Genomic DNA, 9,245 nt, shown 5'->3' with positions numbered 1-9,245 from the left:
AAATAAATATAATTGGGTGAAGGAGGTGTAAGGTGGTGGGAAAAGAACATGGGAGTAAAAAGAAATACATTCATTTTTTCCTTACGTATGCAGTCCATAGACAACATCTTTAAAACTGGAAGATTAAATACATAAAGTTATAGTTACAATAGTAACTATCTGAAGAACTAGAAAAAATATGTAATCTTATAAGCAATTGGTATGAACTCTCTATTTCTTTCTTTCTCATGCACACATACACGCTCAAAAGACTTATAAAAACTCTCTAAGAAAAGCATTAATGCAGCAGGTCCATTGTATTCAGTTCTTGCTTAGCTCTGTAGCCATAGCAATGACCCTTGCTCAAACACTTGGGAGTAAGCTATACAAATATTCACTTAGTTCCTGATTAGGAATGTTATTCCATATTCCTGAGGCAGTGGGTCAAAATGAACCAGACTGTCAGCATTCTTAAAGCAAACATAAAGATTCATAATGTGCAGCTAGTACCCGGTTTAAGATTCACACTGTGGCTTACCATGTGACCATCCTTTTTTGAGAATTCTGCATCCCAAGAAGTGAGTGGAATTTCCTAAATGGAGACATCTCACACATATATGTCTTTGGTTAGGAGATGAAGAGAACAGTAACTGGAATCATGCCCATGGCTTCTGCAGCCTTTATCTATGCATATACTTTCCTACTGTTCTTGTACTGTATCATTTGATGTAATAAATCTTACCCATGAGAAAATTCTGGTTCCAAATGGCAGCATGGAAGCAAGCTGGCTTCACTTACCCTACGTACACAGAAAATAAAAAATAAATATATAGCACCAAGATTATCAGGAGCAATGACCCAGAATTCAAATATGAGGATAAGACAGTATCTGGGGCCACAGAAAAGTAAATAAAAACTGAGGAAATGGTAAGAGAGAAAGACTTCCATATCCATGACACCACTCTCCCTAGTCTACCTGGCACCAAGCATGCAACTCACAACTTCTACACTGGAAAAAGTAAGATTTGAGTGGACAACCAGTTTCCCCACCTTCTTGGGCTCCTTGGCAAAAGGCCTTTCCCTGCCTCAACCCATGGGAAGCATCATGAGTGCCTGAAAGGAGAAATATTCCTGAAGACAGGCAGAGACAAAGGTGGGAGGAAGAACTACAATCTGCAGCCCTGGAAATTCTGATCTGTAACTTGGACAACAAAGACACTAATTTACTGTGGTTGTTCAGCAGCACCATGGTGCAGGACATTCATTCCATAGGTCCTTTGGACAAGGACCCCTAGCCAGCCTTCCTACAGCACCAGGAAATCTCCTTTGATACCTCCTCCATTCTAGACAGTTGGCACTCTAATTGTTAACTGGAACCAAGGCAAACCCAGGCTGAAGGCACCATCTAATGCCAAAAAGGCAGTGACCTAACAGGAATAAACAGAGAAAGAAAATCAAAAGGTATATTACAAAGAATCTCTCAGCAAACATATCCAATAAAAACCAAGACAAGCCAGAGAAGAATGGAATAAATTAAGGCATTTTTCAGTGCAAAGGCATAGATGTATATCCACAGAAAACAATAGCAAACATGAAACCATAACCTCTTCAAATGGACAAAACAAGGAATCAGTGATGAACCCTAACAAGATGGCAATATGTAAACTCTCTGACTAAGAATTCAAAATTGCAGTTTTAAGGAAACTCAGTGATCTCAAGATTACACAAAACAAGCAATTCATAAATTTATTAGAAAAATTTAAGAAAGAAATTGAAATAATTTTTAAAAATCAAATAGAAATTTGGAAATAAGAAATATATTAAACTAAAGCACTCATTAGGGGCTCTCAACAGCAGAATGGATCAAGCAGAAGAAAGAATCAGTTAACTCAAAGACAGGATATTTGATATATACAGACAGAGGAGAAAAGAGAAAAAGAATGAAAAGGAGTAAAGATCGTCTACAAGATATGGGAAATGACCTCAAAACAAAAAATGTGAGAATTATTGGTGTTCAAGAAGGAATTTGGCAAGAGCAGAGGGAAGAAAGCTTATTCAAAGAAATAATAACAGAAAAAATGTAAACTTGAGAAAGATAAATATCCAGATCAAGGTATGTTAAAGAAAACCAAGCAGATTTGACCCATGTAAGACTATGCAAAGACATTTAACAATCAATCTCTCAAAGGTAAAGGACAAAGAAAGGACCCTAAAAGCAGCAACGGGAAACCAGCAAATAACATATAAAGTACTCCAATTCATCTGGCAACAAATATCTTAACAGAAATCATAGTGGCAAGGAGGAGGGAGTAAGATCACTTTCTCAAAGTGTTAAAGAAAAAAAACAAACAAGACATACTGTACCCAGCAAAGCTACTCTTCAAATGTAAATAAGAAATATAGTCTTTCCCATGCAAACAAAAGCTGAGAGAATTCTGCACCACTAGACTCATCTTACAAGAAATACTGAAAGAAATTCTTCAATCTGAAAGAAAAAACATGCAAAAATAAAATATTTGAAGATACAAAACTAACTGGCAAAATTAAGTACATGGACAAACACAGAAAAATCTAATAATATAATTGTGGTATGCAATTCACTAATACCTCTAGAATGAAGCCCAAAAGAAAAATCTATCAAAAACAGTAATAGCTAAGCTCCTAAGATGTGAGTTAAAAAAGCAATAATAGCGGGGGAATTCATGTGAAGGTCAGCGTGGAAGCAGGTGTGAGAGGGTCCAGCAGAAGAAAACATGGCTGCCAAAGTGTTTGAGTCCATTGGCAAGGTTGGCCTGGCCTTAGCTGTTGCAGAAGGCGTAGTGAACTCGGTCTTATATAATGTGGATGCTGGGCACAGAGCTGTCATCTTTGACTGATTCCGTGGAGTACAGGACATTGTGGTAGGAGAAGGGACTCACTTTCTCATCCCATGGGTACAGAAACCAATTATCTTTGACTGCCGTTCTCGGCCACGTAATGTGCCAGTCATCACTGGTAGCAAAGATTTACAGAATGTCAACATCACACTGCGAATCCTCTTCCGGCCCATTGCTAGCCGGCTGCCTCGCATCTTCACCAGCATCGGAGAGGACTATGATGGGCGCGTGCTGCCGTCCATCAAGACCGAGATCCTCAAGTCAGTGGTGGCTTGCTTTGATGCTGGAGAACTAATCACCCAGAGAGAGCTGGTCTCCAGGCAGGTGAGCGACGACCTTACAGAGTGGGCAGCCACCTTTGGGCTCATCCTGGACAATGTGTCCTTGACACATCTGACCTTCGGGAAGGAGTTCACAGAAGCGGTGGAAGCCAAACAGGTGGCTCAGCAGGAAGCAGAGAGGGCCAGATTTGTGGTGGAAAAGGCTGAGCAGCAGAAAAAGGTGGCTATCATCTCTGCTGAGGGCGACTCCAAGGCAGCTGAGCTGATTGCCAACTCACTGGCCACTGCAGGGGACGGCCTGATCGAGCTGCTCAAGCTGGAAGCCGCGGAGGACATAGCGTACCAGCTGTCACGCTCTCGGAACATCACCTACCTGCCGGCGGGGCAGTCCGTGCTCCTCCAGCTGCCCCAGTGAGGGCCCACCCTACCTGCACCTCCACGGGCCGACTGGGCCACAGCCCCAGTGATTCTTGACACCACCTTCCTTCTGCCCCCACCCCAGAAATCACTGTGAAATTTCATGATTGGCTTAAAGTGAAGGAAATAAATGTAAAATCACTTCAGATCTCTAATTAGTATATCAAATGAAACACTTGCATTCTTCCCATGTCCATCTACTTTTTTATCCACCTCCCTACCAAAAATTGCCAAGTGCCTATGCAAACTGGCTTTAGGTCCCAATTCGGGGACTGCTTTGACTGCGGTTCTCGGCCACGTAATGTGCCAGTCATCACTGGTAGCAAAGATTTACAGAATGTGCTGCGGTCCATCACGGCAGAGGGCACCAGCATTTGACAGCACGCAGGTAGGGCAGTGTGTGATGGACTGGGGAGCACAGGTGTCGGCCTGGGTCCATGGGTGGCCTCCATCCTATCACTGATGCTGCAAGATTTGCGGATGAGGGCCCGTGGCTGAACTGAGAAGGCAGGTCTCCATCTTCCCAGCAGTTCCTGCGCAGATGCCGCTGAAGAGGTGCCGGGGAGGGGCAGAGAGGGAGCGATCTGTCCCTTACCATAAGGCTAATTCTCTTTAACTGTGCGACCAGCGGAAGCAGGCGTGTGTGAACTGGGCACAGATGGAAGAATCTGCCCCTCTTGAGGTGGGTGGGCCTGATTGTTGACCCCTAGGGTACTATAACGTGGATGGACTTGGATAGTGAGAGAGGAGGCCTGGACCGAGATGTGAGTCCTGTCAAAGACTTCCTCTCTACCCCCCACCTTGGTCCCTCTCAAATACCCAGTGGAATTCCAACTTGAAGGATTGCATCCTGCTGGGGCTGAACATGCCTGCCAAAGACATGTCCGACCTGCATTCCTAGCTCCCCCATTCAGAGACTGCCCTTCTCAAGGGCTCTGTGCCTGTGCTGGGAAGGATACAACCATGGGAAGGAAACAAATGTGTGTAAACTGCTGTCAATAAAGGACACCCAGACCTTCTGGCTCAAAAAAAAAAAAAAAAAGCAATAATAGCAACAATAAAAAAAGTAGCAGCCTGTTACGGGAAAGGCAATATAAAAACATGTAAATTGAGAAAACATAAAATCAAAATATGGGGGCGATAGAGTAAAAGTATAAGTTTTTAATTTTTTTTCTTGCTTCTATTCTTTTCTTGTTATCTAAGATAATTTGTCATCTCTTTAATAAACTTATATCTATAAAATGATTTACATCTATAAAATGACTTCTGTAAGCCTCATTGTAACTACAATGCAAAATCTGTAATTATTTAACTAACAATAAAAAACAACAAATTAAAATATACTCCAGAGACAATCTCTTAACAAGAAGTCAGTAAGAAAGAAAAAAAAAGAATAATTGTAAAACAACCAGAAAATAAGCAACATAATGGCAATAGTAAGTCGTTACTTACCAGTAATAATATTGAATATAAATAGACTCAATTCTCCAATTAAATGACATAGAGTGACTGAATTGATAAAGAAACAAAATCCAACTATATGCTTCCTATAAGATGCATACTTCAGAATAGCAGTGGAACAAGACAGTAGAATAGAAGGCTCTACCAATTGTTCCCCACACAAGGACACCAATTTAACAGCTATCTACACACACAAAAAGCACCTTCATAAGAACCAAAAATCAGGTGAACATTCACAGTACCTGGTTTTAACTTCATATCGCTGAAATATGCACTGAAAAGGTAGAAAAAGCAGTTTTGAATCACCAATGCCACCTCTCTCCCATACCCTGGCGGTGACAGTGTGGTGTTGAGAGCATTTCTGTGTCCTGGGGAGAGAGACTGCAGCAATACTGAGGAATTGAACTCAGTGATGCCCTATTATAACAAAAAACAAAATTAGACAAAAGAGCTAATGCCCATCAATGGAGGGAACATTTATTTGTCCATTCTCACATTGCTATAAAGAATTACCTGAGACTGGATAATTTATAAAGAATAGAGATTTAATTAGCTCATCATTCTGCAGAATGTACAGGAACCATAGCAGCATCTGCTTCTGAAGAGGCCTCAGGGAACTTTTACCCATGGTAGAAGGCAAAGCAGGAGCAAGCATTACATTTGGTGAAAGCAGGGGTGAGAGAGAAAAGGGAAGGGTGTCACAAACTTTTAAATTATCAGATCTCATGAGAACTCACTCACTATCACATGAACAGTACAAAGTGGATGGTGTGAAACCATTCATGAGAAATCCGCCCCATGATCCAATCACTTCCCATCAGGCCCCACCTCTAGCATTGGGGATTACAAGTGAACATGAGAATTTGGTGAGGACACAGATCCAAACCATATCATAGTGTTTAAACCAGTCCTAGCCAGAGGGGAATCCATCTAGGCCACAAGAACTGCAACACCTAGGTGAGTCAGCCCAGGGACAGTGAACTGGGGGAACACATGGTCTACTGAAACACTAGCCAGAGTACCTAAAAGAGTGTTGGCATCACCCCTTGCCTAACTCCAGAGTTCACCGGTTGTAGCAACAACAAAAAAAGACCTCTTCCTCTGCTTGGAAAGAGGAGAGAGAAGAGTGGGAAGGATTTTGTCGCATCTTGAATACCAGCTCAGCCAAAGCAGAAAAGATTACTGGTAAGGGTTATGAGTCTTCCTTTTCAGGCCCTAGATCCTGGACAACACTCACAGGCACGCACTCAGGCAAAAGGGAACACTTTGACTTGACGGAAAGGACCCAGTCCTGGCAGGACTGATAACCTGCTTACTGAAGGGCACTTGGACCCTGAATAACCAGCAGTGATACCTAGGTACTACATTGAGGCACCTGGGTGGGACTCTGAGACTTGCTTGTGTCATGTGAGACTCAGCATATTCCCAACTATAATGGCTATGGGGCGAGATTCCTTCTGCTTGAGAATAATGAAGGGAAAAGCAAAGGGGACTTTGCCTTGCACCTTAGGTACAAGCTCAACCACAGCAAAGTAGAGCACCAAGTGGTCTCCTGGGGCTCACAATTCCAGGCCTTGGCTTTGAATAGCATTTCTGAAACTCCCCTGGGCCATAGGAGACCCCACTGCACTGAAGGGTAAGTCCCACGCCAGGTAGCATTTACAACAAGCTGACTGAAGAATCCTCGGGACTTAAGGGAAAATCGGTGGTAGTCTGGCAGTAATCACCATGGATATGAAGTGGCACTGGCCACAGGGTGAGGTTTCTGTGCCTTTGGAAAAGGGAGAAAAGAGTCGAAAGGACTGCATCTAATCGTGTGAGCACAAGCTAAGTCATAGTACAACAGAACACCAGGTAGATTTGTAATATTTTTGGCCTTAGTCCTTGGCACCCAGATGGCACCACTGGGACTATATAAGGTCTGGGGAAACTTGTCACCCTGAAGGGTAAGACATAGGCCTGACTGGCTTTGCCACCTGCTGATTGTAGAGCCCCAAGGCCTAAAGCGAACATAGGCAGTAGCCAGGAAGTGGTTAGAGCAAGTCTTGGGCAAGACCCAGTGATGTTCTGGCTTCAGGTCTGACCCAGTGCAGTCATAGCGGTGGTGGCCACAGGGGTGCTTGTGTTACTCCACCTCTGGCTCCAGGTGGTTCAGAGCAGATAGAGAGGTCTCATTTGTTTAGGAGAAAGAAAGAGAAGAGAATGAGAATCTCTGCCCAGTAATTCAGAGGATTCTTCTGGATCTTGTCCAAGACCATCAAGGCAGTACTTCTATGAGTCTGCAAGAACCACAGTGTTACCGGGTTTGGGGTGCCACCTAATTCAGATAGAATTTACATCACAACATGGAAGTCATTTCAAATATCTGAAAAGCCTTCCCAAGAAGGGTGGGTACGAACAAGCTGATACTGAAAAGACTAAAAGAAATGCCTAACTCTTCAATGCACAGAGAGAGAGGAATATCTACAACTAACAAGACAATTCAGGAAACCATGATCTCACCAAATGAGCTAAATAAGGCACTAGGGACCAATCCCGGAGAATCAGAGATCTATGACCTTTCAGGTAGATAATTCAAAATAACTGTGTTGAGAAAACTCAAAGAAATTCAAGATAAGACAAAGAAGGAATTCAGAATTCTGCCACTCAAATTTAACAAAGCATCAAAATAATAAAGAAGAACCAGGAATAAATACTGAAGTTAAGAAATGGAAGTGGCATAATTAAAAATGCATTATAGTCTTTTAATAGCAGAATTGATCAGGCAGAGGAAAGAATTAGTAAGAATGACAATAGGCTATCTGGAAATACACAGTTAAAAGAGACAAAATAAAAGAATAAAAAACAATAAAGCACATCTATAGGATCTAGAAAATAGCCTCAAAATTAAATTTCGGAGTTATTGGCCGAAAAGATGAGGTAGAGAAAGAGAAAGTGGTAGAAAATTTATTCAATGGGGATAATAACAGAGAACTTCCCAAACCTAGAGAAAGATATCAATATCCAAGTACAAGAAGGTTATAAAACACCCAGCAGATTTAACTGAAAGAAGACTACCTCTAGAAATTTAATAATTAAACACCTAAAGGTCAAGAATTTAAAAAGGATCCTAAAAGCAGCAAGAGAAAACAAACAATACACAATTGTTGTTTCTTTTACAAGAAATGTAAAACAAAGTACTTCAATCAGAAAAAGGGAAATTAATGAGCAGTAAGAAATCATCTGAAAGTATAAAACTCACTGATATTAGTAAATGTACAGAAAAACACAAAATATTATAACACTGTAACTGTGGTGTGTAAACTACTCTTATGTAGAAAGACTAAACAATGAACCAACCAAAAACAATAACTACAACAAATTTGGAAAACATAGTGATAATATATAAATGATAACTACAAAAAGTTAAAAAGTATGGGAAGGAAGTTAAGATGTAGAGCCTTTATTAGTTTTCTTTTTGCTTGTTTCCTTGTTTATGCAAAGTGTTAAGTTTTAATTAGCTTAAAATAATGGGTTATAAGATTGTGTTTGCAAGCCTCATCGTAACCTTAAATCAAAAAAGATACAACACATACACAAAAAGTTAAAAGCATGAAACCAATTTATATCACCAGAGAAAATCACTTTCAGTAAAAGGAAGACAGGAAGAAAAGAAAGAAGAAAGAGAAGACCACAAAACAACCAGAAAACAAATAACAAAATGGCAAAAGTAAGCCTTGACTGATTAATAACAACATTGAATGTAACCAGAATCAACACTAACATCAAAAGACATAGAGTGGTAGGATGGATTAAAAAGCAAAACCAATCAATCAGTTTCCTACAAGAAATACAATTCGCCTATAAAGACATACATAGCATAAAAATAAACAGATGCAAAAAGGTATTTCATGCCAATGAAAATCGGAAAAGAGCAAGAGTTGTTATATCAGAAAAATTAGATTTCAAGATAAAACCTATTTAAAAATGTCAAAAAGATCACTATATAAAGATCTTAATTCAGTGAAAGGATGTAACAATTTTAAACATATATGCACCCAACCCCGGAGCACCCAGATATATAAATGAAATATTATTAGAGCTAATGAGAGAGATAGACCCTAATACAATAATAGCTACATAATTCAACACCCCACTTTCAACACTGGACAGATCATCTAGACAAAAAATCAACTAAGAAAAATCGGACTTAATATGCATTATAGACCAAATGAACCTAATAGATAGGTAA

The 9,245-nt window shown here is 40.6% G+C and overlaps 1 pseudogene across 1 annotated transcript; it reads left to right on the top strand.

Annotated features, from left to right (window-relative positions):
• Positions 1-2,692: 2,692 nt before the first annotated feature.
• Positions 2,693-3,699, top strand: LOC116536638 (annotated as a pseudogene). Its single transcript, XR_004262733.1, has one exon. The product of XR_004262733.1 is annotated as a prohibitin pseudogene (transcript).
• The last annotated feature ends 5,546 nt before the right edge of the window (positions 3,700-9,245 follow it).

Source organism: Sapajus apella, unplaced genomic scaffold, assembly GCF_009761245.1.
Source record: "Sapajus apella isolate SASKATOON/1434 unplaced genomic scaffold, GSC_monkey_1.0 scaffold102, whole genome shotgun sequence".
Taxonomy (NCBI): domain Eukaryota; kingdom Metazoa; phylum Chordata; class Mammalia; order Primates; family Cebidae; genus Sapajus; species Sapajus apella.
The sequence above is the reverse complement of the archived record's forward strand: the minus strand, read 5'-3'. Positions and strand labels throughout refer to the sequence as shown.